We start from the raw sequence: 19,140 nt of genomic DNA on the forward strand, positions 1-19,140 counted from the left end.
GCCCAAGCCCAAATGTCTACACTGCAATTAAACAGCTCCTTAGCCCGACTCACCTGGCACAGGCCAGCTGTGGGTATCTAATTGCAGTGCAGACATACCCTCTGAGTACGTTTCCCAAACCTGAAGAAGGGCTCTGTGTAAGCTCGAAAGCTTGTCTCTCTCACCAACAACGGAGGTTGGTCCAAGAAAAGATATTACCTCACCCACCTTGTCTCTTTTAAGGCAGGCTTACGATGATTCTCTGAAGTAAAATAGGTAAAGGATATATAAGCAAACTTAACTCATCCCAGAAGTGCACCCACTTTTAAGATGGAATGCAGTGGCAGACCATAGCCACACCACACAACATTGGAGAACAGGAAGTGAAGAAGAATACTAGCTGAAACTGTAGGTGGTATTTAGGGATGCAGAATGCAATTATCAGAGATGAAATTCAGCCAAGACTATGAAGTTAACATTCTTCTTCTTACAAAAAAAAGTCAAATGGGATTTTTAGTGAAGGTGGACAGGGACTCTGTTTGTGAGTGTCTTCCAAACAGCAGCCACCCCAGTAGCACAAGTGCCCCAGGACCCCATGCTGGAGTACTGGTTCAGGACAGATTGCCACCTACTGAATCACCACCCCCATTTCTTGACGCTCCCAGATGTTCTGTGGAAGTCCTTTGTCCAAAGACTGGCCCGGCTCAGCTGTACTTAGCTTTTGAGCTCTGACGGCATCACAGCACAAGATGGCACAGTTCATGGGTAGTTTAAATTTAAACATAATTCTAACTGTTATGAATATCAGAATGACTGCACGAGGCAGTTTTCAGAAAAAGCAGGTTGTTTGCAGTACGCCCTGTAAAAAACCCCCACCAACTTAATGAACCTGAAATTAAGAAATTATTTTAAATTGCTTTCTTCAGCCAAAACAGTCTAGTTTTCTTAAAAATAAGCTTAGAAATCCTGACAATTCCAAGTTAAGGTTCCACTTTACAAAACAACCCATTTAAGAGTATGTAGATACACAGTAAAGATCACCAAATAACTTTAATTCTGCTCCTGTAACATCATTAACCTTTCATCAGCCATTCTAACCACACATGTGGAGAAGACACTACTTCTCCAGGTTGTGGGTAGAGTACTGAAAACGTGAACTGAACGGTAGTTTTGTAATTGATTTGGATTTGTCTCCAATATGAAGACAGATACTTTGTTCCTCAGGAAACAAGGGGAATTTTCAAAGCAGAATGTGGGGCAATGATGATTCTTTGAGAATATACTCTCCATACTGGGCTCCGTACAAGCTGTCCAGGTACTCACATCTCAGAAGGATGCCTCACCTCTGGGATTTTCAGAACCTTACAATGATGAGATACTATGCTCTTTTGGACAATGCTGTGGTCCCTGTTTCTTAATATCACTGGCTCTTGGCCATCTCCCAGGCCACACCACTCCCTTGCCTCCCCATCCTCTTGGAATACTCTAGCCACTGAGTACTCAGATAACTGGAGCATAGGCTAATAACACCTAGTTTGAAATCACATAGTTTTCCAGCTGTCACCAGGGCCACCCAGAGGATTCAGGGGACCTGGGGCAAAGCAATTTTGGGGGCCCCTTCCATAAAAAAAAGTTGCAATATTATAGAATACTATATTCTCGTGGGGGCCCCTGTGGGGCCCGGGGCAAATTGCCCCACTTGCCTCCCTCCCCCTCTGGGCGGCCCTGGCTGTCATTTGAGCTCCTAGATGGGAGTCCAAATGATTATACCCATCCAAGCATCTAGACCAAGTGACCAGGAAGTCTGTGGTGAATTAAAGATCATTATACCATTAGGCAGATAAATAGGGTTATCCCCATTTCATAAAAGTGGAAACTGAGGCTCAAATTTGTTCCTTTCCCAGCTTCACACAGTGACAGTGCCATAGATAAAACTCAGAACTCCTGATTCCCAGTCCTGAGCTCTAACCTTTAAATTACTCTCCCTTCACACCCCAAAAGAGCCATTCCCAAGGTAGAGACTCACAATGTAAAGAGACAGTTCTTCATTTCCCCAGATACCAGATATTCCGCAACCTCTCAGAACCGGCAGAGAGGAAGGGATGGGAATGGAAGCCACATAAGGCTTCACTCTATATGCAAATGCCAACCCATCAGGAAGATCATTATACATGATCGAACCACACCGCTTAATTTTCTCTAGAGGAGATAAATAAGGGCTCACATTCATTTGACATGCTGTACTTGCATGGCTAAAAGAACAATAACAACATTTTTCTCTGGCTATATATGCCATGAACATCAACTTACAGATGACTGGATAAATAATAAAGAGGAAGGTCTGATCTGATTGGGTGGGGACCGTATTTGTCACTTTTCTTTCAGTTAAGAGGTCGGATGACAATGGAGAGAGAAAGAATAGAAAAAGATGAGGCCAGCAGAAAGAAAGATAAGAAATTAATAAAATAAAAGTTTCCCCTTGTCACTATTACTTCAGTATCCACGTCCTATAGGGCCCATTTCAGTAAGGTGCTGATCAGCCTCAGCTCCACTAAGATCAGTGGGGGTTGAGGTTGCAATCAGTACCTTGCAGGATGGGCCCATGTTCATCACCTATATTAAATATCCTCTGCAGATTTTTAGAGCAATCAACTTTACAAGTCACAAAGTTTCCTCACCCAGCTATAAAAAAACACACCGAGAATGATGCAGTGTTCTTCTACGTCAAACAGCATGGACAGGAAAGATGGTATAGTGGTGAGGGTGCTAGGGTGGGACTCTGGAGGATGCAAGTTACCTGCTCTACCATAGGCTTCCTGCGTGACCTTGAACAAGTCATTTTGTCTGTTTGTACCTCCATTCTCTATCTGTGAAATAGGGATAATAGTCCTACCCCACCTCACAGGAGTGTTGTGAGGATACATTAAAAGTTGTAAGGCACCATATAAGCACCTTGAGTACCAGACAGAATGGTAATCAGGAGGTACTTTGTGAAAGGATGATGAATGTCCTTGTGGGCTGCCTGAACTTAGATATTGCTTTGGCAGAGAACATCTTTGTTCTGTGTTTGTACAGTGTCTAGCACAATGGAGTCGTGGTCCATGACTGGGAGCTTTTAGGTGTTACCTCAATACAAATACATAACACAGTAAGACCTCTGGAAGCTTCAAGTTGAGATGAAATTGTCTGCTGAATAGTGTTACCCATTCCTGGAACCATCCAGGAAATAACCACAGACAAAGGGTGAACTTGAGCAGCACTGAGGCTTGATTTATTGCTTTCCTTATTGCTTCCCTTATTTGCGCAGTTATGCTCACACACACAACTTAGTCATACTGGCAGACTGCAGGTGCGGATGTTGGTTTTGATTTCGGTGGCTAAGGCTGGCCAGGCCACAGCTGCCCAGAGATATAACGTGGGGCGACGAGAGTCCCCGAAGTCCCTTCAGATCCGTGGGAGAGCTCTACTGCTTCCGGTCCGATCCCGAGTTTAGCGTGCTGTTACATTTCCTTGTTGGTAACCCCACCTGGCCGCCCATCTCGAGATTTATATCTCCACCAAGATAATACCATGGTTCCATAAAAGGCGATATTTGCTTCTTTACTTTGCCATTGGCTGTCATTCACGCTATCTCACTCATTCTTTACATTAATTGATTACATAGTCATAAGCATGAATACAATTGGTAATATAGAGCAATACAGCTTTAAGCAAGCATCTAACTTTCCATTGCTGCTTGTGGTTTTGTAACAGCATAACAGGAAACTGTGCAAACTGCACTTGAAAGTGCAAGGTGGGGGGGCTGCATCAGGCTACATTCCCCCCCCCCTTTGATCAATGGATCACAATAAGGATCGTCAGACAGCAGCCCCCCCAAAACAGCTGGTGGAGCTTGGTGACTCGCTGAACCAACAATCAGGTATAACAACATAAGTATAACAATACGATGAAAAGTATACCATGAACAATCCATAAGACGATGATGCGGTGCATTAAGACCGTCAGAATTCCCAAAGCTGTGGGGGACCAGCCCTTGACTAGGCCAGTGGGATTGAGTTCTAAGGGGGAGCCATAACCGGTCTGCTGCTGGCCAAGGGTTTTTTACTAGCCGGCAAGGGATGGTAGCTGGCGTGGTGCCATCCCGAATTTGTAAGCGGAGCAAACCCTGCCTTGGCCCCGTTGAGCTCCACGAGGGGCTGTGGCTAAAATCCCAGTCCAGATTGGGGTTCCGCCGGACCCAAAGGGGAATTGCACCACTGCCCATTTGGGACACTTGACCCTCCAACCAAATCTGCATTTGCAAATGGATCACCACGCAGAATTGATCCCAGGAGCGGCGGGCCCATATGGACACCACCACTTGGAGGATTTCTGGGGTGAGCACTGAGCCATCCAGCAGTTCCAGAAGGCCTCCTATGAGTGACCTACAGAGGGGAGACAGAAAAGCGATATTTTAGTTCTCACTCCCCCCCTTCCCCTTCCTTACCAGAGTTCATTTATGGGGGGGCCAGGTCCCCCCACCAAAGCCTTAAAGTGGATAACATGTGCCTTTAGATCCCTGTTTTCTTCCTGCAGTTCCTGGGACCTAGTATGACTATCTTCCAAGTTCACTGCTGATATGACAGCGGAAGTGGCAGTCGCCGAGGCTGTGATCCTAAGTTTTCCATAGGTTGTACTCTCTCTGAGTCTCGGTTAAATCCTGGCGGAGCGCCTCCAGTGCCCTGGTGCGCTCTGCTTTAGTGGCATGCCAAGCCCAACATGTTTGCCACAGAAGCCATGCTCCCACAGCCATCTGCCCCTTTTTATCAGGTTTGTATAATGCTAAATACTTCTCATAATTATTTTCCAAGTCTGGAATCGTGTCCCCTCCTGAGATCACCCCAGGACTCCAGGGATCTGTGCCTAAATTCTGCAGCCATGTCAAAAAGGGGGAGGGACGACTTACAGTGTCCCACTCCCATTTCTCTGTCTCTACCCTTTCATTTTCCCCCTTAAACAATGGTCCACCCTGCGTTCCCGAAGCCAACCTGGAACCAGCTAGCCTACCGACAAATGGCCACTGGGAACCTGTGCTGAGGAACCATCTGCCTCCCCCTAGACCTCAACTACACCAGAACTCGGACCCAACCTGGGGACTGCTAGCCTACCTGCTGACGGCCACTGAGAACGTGGGGGTGTCGGTCCCTCGTCAGATACTGCTCAAGTTCAAATTAACCCTTTGGTGCCCACATTCTCCACCATTTAATGTTACCCGTTCCTGGAACCAGCCAGGAAATAACCACAGACAAAGGGTGAACTTGAGCAGCACTGAGGCTTGATTTATTGCTTTCCTTATTGCTTCCCTTATTTGCGCAGTTATACTCACACACACAACTCATTCATGCTGGCAGGTTGCAGGCACGGACGTCGATTTCAATTTCGGTGGCTGAGGCTGGCCAGGCCACAGCTGGCCAGAGATCGAACATGGGGCGATGAGAGTCCCTGAAATCCCTTCAGATCCGCGGGAGGGCTCTACTGCTTCTAGTCCGATCCCGAGTTTAGCCTGCTGTTACATTTCCTTGTTGGTTAACCCCACCTGGCCGCCCATCTCAAGATTTATATCTCCACCAAGATAATACCATGGTTCCATAAAAGGCGATATTTGCTTCTTTACTTTGCCATTGGCTGTCATTCACGCTATCTCACTCATTCTTTACATTAATTGATTACATATTCATAAGCATGAATACAATTGGTAATATAGAGCAATACAGCTTTAAGCAAGCATCTAACTTTCCATCGCAGCTTGTGGTTTTGTAACAGCATAACAGGAAACTGTGCAAACTGCACTTGAAAGAGCAAGGGGGAGGGGGCATGTCTGGCTACAAATAATAGAACTTCCTCTTCAGTTAAGGGATTAAACTGCAGACCTCCAGAGCTAAAAGCATGAGCTAGAGGCTATAACAGATTCACGCCCTCTGTGGCTCAAGCACAGAGGGGAACATGTAACACATGGCGACCAAGGTGTCACACATGAACTACATAGCCCACAATTTGATAGGCCATTTATTAGTTGGAATGCTGTTAGCCTCAGAATGGAAATCTACCACCATTTTAACTGCTAAGAGGAACTGGTGCAAAAGAGACAAAATGGATCAGTATTTTGGGCATGTTGTGGTTTGTGGATTAATTTGGTGTTATTCTGTGCACCCCACAGCCAATGCTAAAATTTCTGTGTTCTCTCTCATGATCTAGGGCTTTAACCCCTTAACCTTACATGATCTTAAAGCTTCTTGCTTTGACTGACCTAAACATAATGGCAAAAAGGCGAGCTACAACAGTGGTTGTCAACCAGGGGTCCAGGGCCCCCTAGGGGGGCCTCAAACAGGTTTCAGGTGAGCCTCCAAGCAGGGCCAGCATTAGACTCACTGTGGCCCAGGACAGAAAGCCGAATCCCCACTGCCTGGGGCATAGGCATGCGCATGGGGTGTGCCGGGTGTGCACGGGCACACCCTAATGCACGGGTGGGCAAATGGCTCCACTCTCCCGGCAGCAGCAAGCCGCCGGCCCCTCCCCCGCCATCCCAGGCCGGCCCCCGCCTGCCACCCCCCCTTCGCGGGTTTCCTCCCTGCCTGCCACCCCCCTCCGTGGGTCTCACCCCCCCCCCCGGAGCGTCCCTGCCTGAAAGAAAGCAGCATGAGCCTCTCCCCTGCCTGCTTGTGTTGCTGGTGTAGCACATTCCTGCTCAACTGCTGTCTGCTGCCCCAGGGTCCTAGTGCCCCCCATCCCCTAATGGCAGGGCAGGCTGCCCTTACCCTGCCCTTCCGCCCTAGCCCTGAGCCTCTCCAATTCCCCAAACCCCTCAGCCCCAGCCCTCATCCACCCTAATCCTCTGCCCCAGCCCTGAGCCCCCTCCTGCATCATGAACCCCTCATCCTCAGCCCCACAGCCCTCACCCCTGAAGCCCCTCCTACCCCCAAACTCCCTCCCAGAGCATGCACCCCCTCCCCTTCCCACACACCCTCCTGCCCCCCAAACTCCCTCCCAGAGCCTGCACTCCCTCCCTCTGCACCCCCTCCCACTTTCAAACTCCCTCCCAGAGCCTGCACCCCTCACCCCCTCCTGCACACCGACCCCCTGCCCCAGCCCAGAGCCTGCACCCAGCACCCAAACTCCTTCCCAGAGCCTGCACCCCAGACCCCCTCCCCCACCCAAACTCCATCCCAGAGCCTTAGGCAGGTGGGGGGCGGATACTAAAGGGCAGCACTCCGGCCGCTATTGGGGTGGCACGTCTGAGTCTTCAGTGGCAATTCGGCAGCAAGTCCCTCTCGGAGTGAAGGACCTGCCGCTGAATTGCCACTGAAGAGTGGAGCGGCGTGATCACGCTGCCGCAGCTTTTTTTTTTTTTTTTTTTTTGGCTGCTTGGGGTGGCAGAAAACCTGGAGCCGGCCCTGGTTGGATGGGGGCAGTCAGGGGACAGGGAGCAGGGTGGGTTGGATAGGGGGTGGAATCCCAGGGGGGTGGTTAGGGGTGGGGGGCCTCTGGAGGGAGCAGTCAGGGAGCAGGGGGGTTGGATGGGGCATGGGAGTCCCGGGGTCTGTCAGGGGTGGAGGATGGATAGGGGTCAGGGCAGTCAGGGGACAGGGAGCAAGGAGGGTCCTGGGGGGCAGTTAGGGTGGGAGGTCTCTGGAGGGGGTGGTCAGGGGACAAGGAGCTGGGGGGGGGGTTGGATGAGTCGGGAGTTCTGGGGAGGGCTGTCAGGAGGCAGGGGTGTGGAGAGGGGTTGGGGCAGGCAGGGAGCAGGGGGGGTTGTATGGGTCGAGAGTTCTAGGGGTCCTGTCAGGAGGCGGGGAGCAGTTCAATAGGCCTGTCTGGGGGCAGGGGTGTGGATAAGGGTCGGGGCAGTCAGGGGACAGGTAGGGGGTAGGGTCCTACGGGGGCAGTCAGGGGACAAGGAGCAGGGAGGCTTAGATTGGGGGTGGAGTCCTGGGGGGCAGTTAGGGGCAGGAGTCCCAGGAGGTGGTAGTCAGGGGACAAGGAGCGGGGGGGTTGGAGGTTCTGAGGGGGGGCAGTCAGGGGGCGGGAAGTAGGAGGGAGTGGATGGGGGCAGGGCGGGGGCGGGGCTAGGGCGGGACTCCCTGGGTGCACACCCTAATGAAATGTGCTGCGCACGCCTATGGCCTGGGGCTGAAGGCCAGGTCCCTGAGCCCTACCACCCAGGGCTGAAGCTGAAGCCTGAGCAATGTAGCTTCATAGGGGCCCCTGTGGCATGAGGCCCCAGGCAATTGCCCTGTTTGCTACCCCCTAATACTGGCTCTGGCTTTTATATGCAGAAAACCAGTTATTGTGGCACAGGTGGGCCATGGAGTTTTTATAGCATGTTGGGGGGGGGGGGCTCAGAAAGAAAAAGGTTGAGAACCTCTGAGCTACACCACAAGCATTTCCCCCTCCTTAAAGGATGGAAACACCACACAATTGTCTACTCTCTCACAATACTGTTACTGTGATTGTGTAATTCAGTAAGATGTGTAAATGGATGTTTTATTAATGTATTTATGAATGCTAGACCAGAATTGATTTTGATATGGAAAATTGTGTGTTATGTATATATATACATACACACACAGCCACCAATAAGATAACTAGCTCATCTAAACCACTTTGTGAGCAGATTTCCAACCACTTTACAAAGGAGGTCAGTATCATTATCCCCATTTTATACATATGTAAACTGAGGCACAGAAGGGCAGTGGCTTGCTCAAAGTCACCCAGCAGAGTCAGGAACACAACCCAGGTCTCCTGAGGCCCAGTCTAGTTCCCTATCAACATAGTTACCAACTGTTCTAGAACCGTTAGAAGGCAACAGTGAATAAATATTACATATTGCCCATTTGGTATCATTAGCACTGGGAACAGTGTATGCTGTCTCATTTGGGCCCCAATCCTGCACTTACCTGCACATAGCCCCATGCCTGCATGCAACCACATTAACTTCAATGAGATGCTGCCTGCACACGATCAGTTATGGATCAGAGCCTCAGAAGTAATATTGTAATGGGGTAAGCACCCTTGTGAGCAGCTGAGCGCCTTTATCTCCCATTGAAAACAGTAGGAGTGAGGTATTGAGTGCTCCCTACAAGTTCTACCTACGTCCCAGGAGCAAGTTGGTCGTAGTCTTAGTTAGCTATCCACTCAATCCATTCAGCAAGGAGAGTCCACCTATCACGACTTCCCTTCCTTAATATATTGTAATAGTAGAATATAATTCAGTTGATGGAGATTGACTCTGTAATTCAGATGCCCAAGTACTTCATAGGTGAATTAGACTTATGTTGTTTAAATTTTGTCTAAAAGCATTTTCAGCTCAGAGATTGAAAAAAGTCAGTTATGTATTATTTAACATTTTCTTTGGATCTCAATAACCTACTTTACCTCAGATTAATTTGCATTAGATACATCAGTGGACCAGAGTTTATCAAAAGTCTGTGTCAAATAGTTTTACAATGATGTGGATGCAGTAAAAAGATTTTGTAAAAGCACAGTCTTTTTGTACAGTGGATGTTACTTGACCTTTCAAAGTTATCTGATAAGTTTTCACCTTATGTATATAAATTGCTAAGGAGCAAGGTCAGTCTTTTAAGGCAGTTCTATGCCTTAATTTTTCCCCATTCTGGTTTATGTCACTCCTTGAGCCTCGAAAATCAGATTCACTCAGCAACTAATCATATGGTCAGCAGTGAAGTGCACCATTACAAGCAGCACCAAAGAGTGGAGCATATTTTATCTTTATTTGAAACATCTTCATTATAAGGGTATGCATCACATACTAATTCTCATGCTCTACTACAGATAGTTATAGGTCTAGTCACTTGTGTATTGGTATGGTATTGTTTAATAAGTGGTTTCACATAATCTGTCCTCAGTTTATCTCAGGGGAAAGTGCTTAAAAATATGCATGGATCCCAGTTCACCCTTTCCCTCTACAGCAGGGATGGCCAACCTGTGGCTCCGGAGTCACATGCGGCTCTTCAGAAGTTAATATGCGACTCCTTGTATAGGCACCAACTCTGGGGCTGGAGCTACAGGCGCCAACTTTCCAATGTGCCACGGGGTGCTCACTGCTCAACTGCTGGCTCTGCCACAGGCCCTGCCTCCACTCCATCCCTTCCTGCCTACTCCCCTCAGCCCTCACTCCTCCCGCTCCCCCCTAGAGCCTCCTGCACGCCATGAAACAGCTGATCAGGAGGTGCGGAGAGGGAGGGAGAGGTGCTGATCGGCGGAGCTGCTGGTGGGTGGGAGGCGCTGGGAGCGGGTGGGGGAGCTGATGGGGGGCTGCTGACGTATTACTGTGGCTCTTTGGCAATGTACATTGGTAAATTCTGGCTCCTTCTCAGGCTCAGGTTGGCCACCCCTGCTCTACAGTTTGCAGAGTGGTTTCCACAGCCATTCTGCCTTGGTAGCATTCTACAGCCACTTATGCAGTGGTGTAAGTACAATTCACCTGTCAATGTGTATTACATGCTCCTCTCTGTATCCAGCCCAAGTATATAGGGCTGTTCCACTGCTCGCTTGAGTGCCTGGCTGCTTTTCGCTCTGATCCCTCATGTGTTGGTCAAGATGGTGGCCATCACAAAAGGCAATGGGGAATCATGCCCACAGTTTGCTAAGCAACAGTAGAATTATTCCCTTATTAAATAAAAGAAGAATGAGAAATATTGAGTATTAATTTCCTTAGATAAACACACACACACACACATAGAAACAGATTGTTAATTAACCCTGATAAATCCTATTATTTTAACACTTCAAATACAAAGCGTAGAAGCAAGAGAGCATCAGAGTGGAATTAATGTTATTTCAACACTTTTTCTGTCTTCAGCCATCTAGCTTAGCACTTCACACATCAGGTGTTGCCAGCATGTTGTATGAGGCCAACTTGTTCTGCGTCAAGCAAAGTTCAGCAATGACAGGCCAGCTGTTTGACAGAGAAAGGGAACCAGCTACTCTAATCACCGGTTTAGAGTTCCATAAAGAAGCACTGGATGACTGGGAAGCAACAGAGAGCTAGAAATAGAGAGCTACGGACTGGAGAGTAATTGAAGAACCCTGTGGGATGGTATTGGTAGTAATAGTGGAGATCATGAGATGAAGTGGGGAAGCAGCAAAGAGGAGCAACATTCATGTCCAAATAACCCTCTAATTCTTGTCTAATACTTAAGGGAGCTGCAGAAGGAGCAATATAACCACTAGTAATGATTATTGTATCACCTTCTATCCCAAAGGATCCCAACAAACCTTACAGATTACAGAATTGTTCATCTACTATTGAATTGCACAGCTGATCGGGAGGTGCGGAGAGGGAGGGGGCAGCCATTGGGCAGCACCATACAATGGTTATTATTAAGGAAATTAAGAATAACATCTCCTATTGAGCCAGCAAGGGGAATTTTCAGTAGGCAGAATATAATTGCCTACACTCAAGCATTGGAAGGTTGTGGAAAGAAAGAATGTGCCCAAAGAGTACCAATAAAGTTGCAGAATTTTTTTAATTGCTTGAGAACCTTTCGAAAAGGCGCGGAGGACACAGGGGCAAGCAGCAGAAACGTTTACACACCACATCTGACAGTAACAGAAGAAAGGCACTATAGAGGTGCCAGAAGCCAAGTTAAGAAAATGCCAAAAAAATTCAGTGATATCAGCCTTATCATTCAAAGCCATAAAAGCAGCCTCATTTCTGAAGAGATGGGGGTTGAAGACGTGGAAGGAGACATTTGCATTAGCAAAAAGAGAGAGAGAGAGAGAGAGAGAGAGAGCGCATCTTATGCACCCACTGTTTCTCTTCATCTCTTCTAATGCTACTGGTTGCACTGTTTGTGCACAAACTGATGGTCTCCTGAGTCTCTGGAAGATAAATGCCCCCCCCCCCCCGACTTTTTTCCCTTCCTCTATCCACCCCGCTAGCAGTGTCATACTTGCTATGTTGCTTCTCTCTCTGTCACCACTGAAACAATTAATGTTATTGCTAGTGAACAACAAAGCTGCAAATCTATTCTTTGGTTTTAGATAGCTATTTGCTACTGACTGTGAAGTTATCTGTCTGCTGCACCTCTGTTTGTCTGCACCTATTAATAGTGTATCTATCTTGTCCTTTCTCAGTTAAATGTTATGCTTTTTTCCAGCTTGTTTTAATTCCCCTTGATATAGATTGTAAAATATTCTTGTAGATGTTCCTTTGCCCTTTTCTCGAGCCATTTGGAAAGATTGAGGGGATTTCTCCTCCTCCTCCATCTGCTGTAAAATGCTCTAGCACAGGCATCACTAAATAAGGTACTAAGATTCCAATCTCCTCTATGAGGCAAGGTCATCCACTCAGACGCTCCTCACTTATATTCTACTGTGCAGCCTACAGCCTCTTACTGGCCCCTGGAAATCACATCCTCCTACAGGAACTGCATTTCTTGGCTCTCCCACAGCTGTGATTGATTCAGGATATTCATAAAATGGAGGCTCTGTAGTGCAAATTGCAGTCTCAGTTCTCCCTATCCACAGAGCCCAGATGGGTGGGTTTCCACAGTGTGCCACCTATGCAGAACTCCCCCTTTTCTGCATCTCAGGATCCTCTTCATGTACAAATGTGGGAATAACAAGCTTCTCTCCCAAGACCATTTCAAGACTTCTTGTTGCATTTACATAAGATCATAAGAATGGCCAGAGTGGGTCAGACCAATGGTCCATCTAACCCCATATCATTATGGTGACAATGGCCAGTGCAAGATACTTCAGAGGGAATGAACAGAGCAGGGCAGTTTTGAATGATCCATCCCTCGTCCTCCAGACCCAGCTTCTGGCAGTTGGAGTTTTAAGAACACCTGGAACACAGGGTTGTGTCCCTGACCATCTTGACTAATAGCCATTGATGGACCTATCCTCCATGAACTTATCTAGTTCTTTTTTGAACACTTTTGGCCTTCACAATATCACTGGCAACGAGATCCACAGGTTGACTGTGCGTTGTGTGAAGAAACACTTGCTTTTGTTTGTTTTAAACCTGATGCCTATTAATTTCCTCAGGTGACCCCTAGTTCTTGTGTTAAGTGAGGGGGTAAATTACACTTCCCTATTCACTTTCTCCATATAATTCATGATTTTATAGATGCCTATCATATCCCCTCTTGGCTGTCTCTTTTCTAAGCTGAACAGTCTGTCTTCTTAATCTCTCCTCGCATGTAACTGTTCCATAACCCCTGATAATTTTTGTTGCCCTTCTCTGCACCGTTTTCAATTCTAGTATACATATTTTTTGAGGTAGGGCAAATACAACTGCACACAATATGTGGGCATACCATGGAATTAGATAGTGGCATTATGATATTTTCTGTCTTATTATCTATCCCTTTCCTAATGGTTCCTAAAATTGTTAGCTTTTTTGACTGCTATTGCACATTGAGTGGATGTTTTCAGAGAACTATCATGATAAGTCTAAGATCTGTTTCTTAAGTGATAACAGTTACATTAGATCAGATCATTTTGTACATTTTGTATGTATAGCTGGGATTTTTTTCCCCAAAGTGCATTACATTGTACTTATCAACACTGAATTTCATTTTGCCATTTTGTTGCCCAGTCACCCAGTTTTGTGAGATCCCTTTGTTACCCTTTGCAGTCAACTTTGGACTTAACTATCTTGAATAATTTTGTATCGCCTGCAAGTTTTGCCCAGCCCCCCGTCCACTTCCTTTTCCAGATCATTTATGAGTATGTTGAACAGCACAGATGCTAGTACAGATTCTTGGGGGACCCTGCTAATTACCTCTTTTCATTGTGAAAACTGGACTGTTTATTCCTACCCTTTAGTCAGTAACTTATTCATGAGAGGACCTTCCCTCTGACCTAGCCCATGACTGCTTAGTTTGCTTAAGGTAAGGGACCTTGTCAAAGGCTTTCTGAAAATCCAAGTATACTATATCAGCTGAATCACCCTTATCCTCATGTTTATTGACTCCCCCAAAAAACTCTAATAGATTAGTGAGGCATGGTTTCCCTTTATAAACATTGTGTTGATACTTCTCCAACAGACCATTTTTATATATGTGTCTGATCATTTTGTTTTTTTTATTATAGCTTCAACCAATTTGCCTTGTACTGAAGCTAGGCCTAATGGCCTGTAATTGCCAGAATTGCCTCTGGAGCCTTTTTAAAAAATTTTTGTTACATTAACTATCCTTCAGTCTTCTGGTACAGAGACTGATTTAAACAATAGGGTTTATATCACAGTTAGTAGTTCTGCAGTTTCATATTTGAGTTCCTCTGACATCTTACTGATGTTTTCTTACCCATCACTAATCTAACCCTGTGAACCATTTTTTTGTCCATTTGTCATTTTTCGTTGTTTTTGAATTCGGACCCAAGCTCCAAGAGAGAGGCGCTTGTCTTTATTTCCTTCTAAGTCACCACACATACCTATAGCACTTTATAATAAATAATGTTCCATTTCAAACCTCACTCATCTCTGGGAACAACAAAAGTCACTTAATTCTTAGATCAGGCAATCAAGATTATACTTAGATTTCAACTCAACATGCTCACTTGATTTTGCAATTCAAATAATCTGGAAGAAAATATAATATAATTAGGGGTAAAATTTGCATATAACACAAAAATTGGTGGAATGATAAATAATGATGGGGACAAGTCAGTAACACAGGCCAGCCTGAATCACTTGGTACGGTGGGTTCATTTAAATATCTGTTTTAATTCAGCCAATGGCAAAGTCATACATCTAGGAACAAAGAATGAGGTATTTTATGTAGGTCATTTATAAGATGGGGCACCGTCTCCTGGAAAGCACGATGTAGGCCTGGCTTGACATAAGTAACTTGCCTTATTTCTTAGTGGGCATGATTGGGAAGGTGAATGGATGGTTAAGTTGTAAGTGGAGTCAGGATGTGTGAGCTAGCTAAGATAAGCAAGAACACCCTGGTACTAGGGCCAGTGGACAAAATATATCTGGAATGTAAATATCAGGTTCTGCACAGACAGAGTATTCTGTACAGGGATTGGCTCCTGAAAAGTAACCAAGCCAATCATGAAGCATATGATGCAATGTATAGTTAAGAACGTATATATTATTAGTGTTAATAAAAATATATAAGGTAACGTTTTGCTATGTAACTTTGGATGTTTGGTATGCCCTATACCCACCACCTAAGTTTGAGTCTGATCAACTCAGTATAGCTTTGCTGTATGAGTGATGAAATCAGGAGTCAAACTGAATTATTTGGATCCCCGAGAACTGGATAAAGTGTTCTCCCAGAACTGGACAAGGTGTTCTGGATAAGTCAAGTGGAAAATATCAAAAAGTGAATCCCAACACATGGTAGATAAACAGCTGAACATGAGCTCCCAGTGCAATGCTGTAGCTAAGAAGATGAACACAATCCTTGAACGTATGAGCAGGGGAATAGTAGGGAGGTGGAATTACCTCTGTATATGCATTCATAAGACCAGTGTTTCCCAAACTTGGGATGCCGCTTGTTTAGGGAAAGCCCCTGGCGGGCTGGGCCGGTTTGTTTACCTGCTGCGTCCACAGGTTTGGCCGATCACGGCTCCCACTGGCTCCAGGCCAATGGGAGCTGCTGGAAGCGGCGGCCAGTACGTCCCTCAGCCCGCGCCACTTCCAGCAGCTCCCATTGGCCTGGAGCAGCGAACCGCGGCCAGTGGGAGCTGCGATCGGCTGGACCTGCAGACGCGGCCGGTAAACAAACCGGCCCGACCCGCCAGGGGCTTTCCCTAAACAAGCGGCGTCCCAAGTTTGGGAAACACTGCATAAGACCAATACTGGAATACTGTATCCAGTTCTGCTGTCTACACTTCAAAACGTGATGCTGACAAATTGGAAACATTTCAGAAAAGAGCTAGAAGAATGATTTGAGGTCTGGAAAGTGTGCATGATAATGATACTAATGAAGATCAATCTATTTTTCAAAGAGAAGGTTAAGAGTTGGCAATCAAAATCTACAGTTACTTACGTGGGGAAAAGATTTCTGATGGTAAATGTCTCTTATCTAGAAGAAAAAGGCATGACAAGATCCAATTGTTGGAAGTTGAAGCTAGACAAATTCAGACAAGAAACAAGATGCAATTTTTTTAACAGTGAGAGTAATTAATCATTCAAACAGTGTACCTAGGGACATGACAGATTCTCCATCTCCTCAATATCTTTCTAAAAAATATACTATAGCTCAAACAGAAGTTATGGACAAAAGTTATTGGGCAAAGTTCTTTGGCCTGTGTCAGGCAGGTGGTCAGATTCCACCATAATGGTTCCCTTCTGGCCTTAAAATCTAAGACTATTAAAATAATTAGTTTGCTGACTCCTACATAACACATTGCAATGCCTGTTGCCCACATGCGCCATAGATTATCTACTCTGGATAGCTGATGAATAAGGAACTTAAAATATGAAAATCTATAAAGCAGCATGACCCTTCTGCATTTGAGAGTCCCAATCCTGCACCTCTGAAGTCAGTAGGAGTTTTTCCATGGACAGGAATTTTTCTACTCAGGAAAGAAATGGTAAAAGGTAATAAAGGTGATTCTTAAACATAACCTATTCCAAAAAGCACTACGTAGGGCTTTACCCAAGACGTAGGTTTATTTGTTATATAGAAATGCAAGTTCAAAATATCTGCCTTCAACAATGTAATGAAGTACTAAACTTGAAGTACAAGAGGCTTGGTTTAGAGCAGGGATCGGCAACCTTTGGCACGCAGCCCACCAGGGTAAGCAGCCTGGCGGGCTGGGCCGGTTTGTTTATCTGCCGCATCCACAGGTTCGGCCGATCACAGCTCCCACTGGCCGCGGTTCGCCGCTCCAGGCCAATGGGGGCTGCGGGAAGCAGTGGCCAGCACATCCTTCATCCCGCAAGTTAACATGATAGGGAGGAACAGAGTTGAGGGCTAGGAAGTCCTGCATCCTAATCAAGGCTCTTCCACTGACCTACTCTGTGGCCTAGGGTAAGTCACTTCCTATTTCTGCATATCACTTAGCTACATAATAGACCTGATTAAAGATTTCTAAAATCCAAAATTTCTACAAAAAATAATTGTAAGGGTTTTTCACTAACAAGTTTCACCTTTTTTGGGGGGAGAGGGAAGAGAACAACTCAACTACCTGAGGTGGATGCTGTGAGCATTAACTGGTGAATGCCTGTACAACACTAGAATAAATATTATTATTTACAAAGTTATCTAGCTTTTTTCATGACCCATATAGAACCCAGATCAGCAAATTAAGCCTGAAAAAGCTTTCCTCCTCCTCTTCTTCATGAGATTGTGCATGGATCAGACACATTTAGGCAATATTCAATAGATTTTGTAATATTCTGCAAGCATTCTGCCAAATGTTAAAGCCGCAGCATGATGCATTTGAAGGACCAGATACAGAGTGTAATGGGAGTCTATTGTCTTCCAAGGGCTTTGGGTGAGGCCCAAATTCTTCAGTGCCTAGCCTAGGACTTGCCAAGACCAGTTTTAAAATGGTAAGTACTGGGAGAGGAGGAAAGCCATTGAGATTATTTTGATGCAGAACCATTTAAGCTTAAAATAATAACAAATAACAATAATGAATGCCAAGAATAGTAGTGAGGATTAATGTGTAAAGTGCTTTTTAAAATATAAAGCGTATGGTTTGTTATTTATAAATAAAACACAGTTGAGTCTTGAGTGAAAAACAAAGTATCCATGAGGGAGGGGACCCTAAACAAGTCTTGTATCAGGGTGTAGCCGTGTTAGTCTTTATCCACAAAAACAACAAGTCTTGTGTCCTTCACAGGAAATAAATAGCTTTTATGTTATCTGAAAGGGCTAAGACAGATGACAAAACTGATATCTTTAACCAAAGTATTTCAAATATTTTGGTGCTAGTAAGCACAAATCTTGGTTCTCTGAATGTTTAAATAAAAATGGTTGCTTCTGTGAGCCAAATAAAGTGGTAGAAATTGGGCCCAAGCAAAACATCTTTTCAACAGCTTGCCAAGTTTCAGAAAAGAGACACAAAATTAGTTATCTCTCTGGTTTAATTAACTTAAATAAACTATCTGCTCCAATTTCATTTTTTCCTCATAATTGCACTTGAAATTATTAAGCTATATTTGCAATGATCAGAGGTGGGTAAGTCACATCAGCAAACAATTCTTCCAGTACTAATAGTTTAAATTATAAATATCTTGAGTCACTCCCACCACGGAGAACTGACATGGGGTTGCTGGGAGCCCATAAGAGGCAGAAGGGTTGATTCCTGTTCCACTCCAACCCTATAAAAAAAATCTACCAACAGTGCTACTAGAAGTCCAGAAGAGGCAGAGGTAGAGGGGCCTTCGTTTTGCATCGCCTTATACCATAGTCAGTTCTCCCTTGTTTTTTCTCTCTCATGAGGTTTTTAACCTACAAAGTCCCAGTGGAGAAGGGGGTTGAGGAGGGGAAAGGAGAAGTGTTGTCATACAACAAAATGATGGTTCCTCCAAAATGATGGAGACAGCTTATCTGCATTAGTCTTTATGTGGGCCAGTTTAAAATGACTCAAAGAACCAAAAGACCACAAAACTCCCAACTAACTAGTGACTGGAGATACCCAAAACTGAGATTCTGCTACAGAACTGCACTTCTATTGTTTAACAGCTTCTAGTTGGTGGCTTGAGAAGAAGAGGTAGTCTAACCAGTACCATGTGTATTATCTGGTAGAGCAGCACAAGGAGTTAGCCCGTTCAGGGAATTGACCTTAAGGATTTAATGTACAGGTCCATCTATAGCAGTGTTACAGTTTTCATGGCATGCCAGGTGCATATGAATGTATATGCTCAAGGGTGACTTTCTGCAGATAGGTGTCATTAGAAACCCTCAGATACCTGTGCTAATATCAAATGTCTCTCTAGATTGTGAAATGAAACCAAGACTAGCAAGAGACATTGAAATTGCCCAGAAAACGTTAGTAATGAAGCAGCAGGAAGACAAACAACACTTCTGCAATTACATCGAGCTACACAGAAAGCTGTCTGTCAACAAAAACTGACCTCTTTAAGTTGTCATGCAAAAAATCTGATTGTACCATTTACCATCTATTGCGCTGAAGGGATACAAAGCTGTCAAGCATAGTTTCTTTATCATCATCATTTGCTGTGGATTC

This window comes from Emys orbicularis, chromosome 3 (assembly GCF_028017835.1).
Source record: "Emys orbicularis isolate rEmyOrb1 chromosome 3, rEmyOrb1.hap1, whole genome shotgun sequence".
Classification (NCBI taxonomy): domain Eukaryota; kingdom Metazoa; phylum Chordata; order Testudines; family Emydidae; genus Emys; species Emys orbicularis.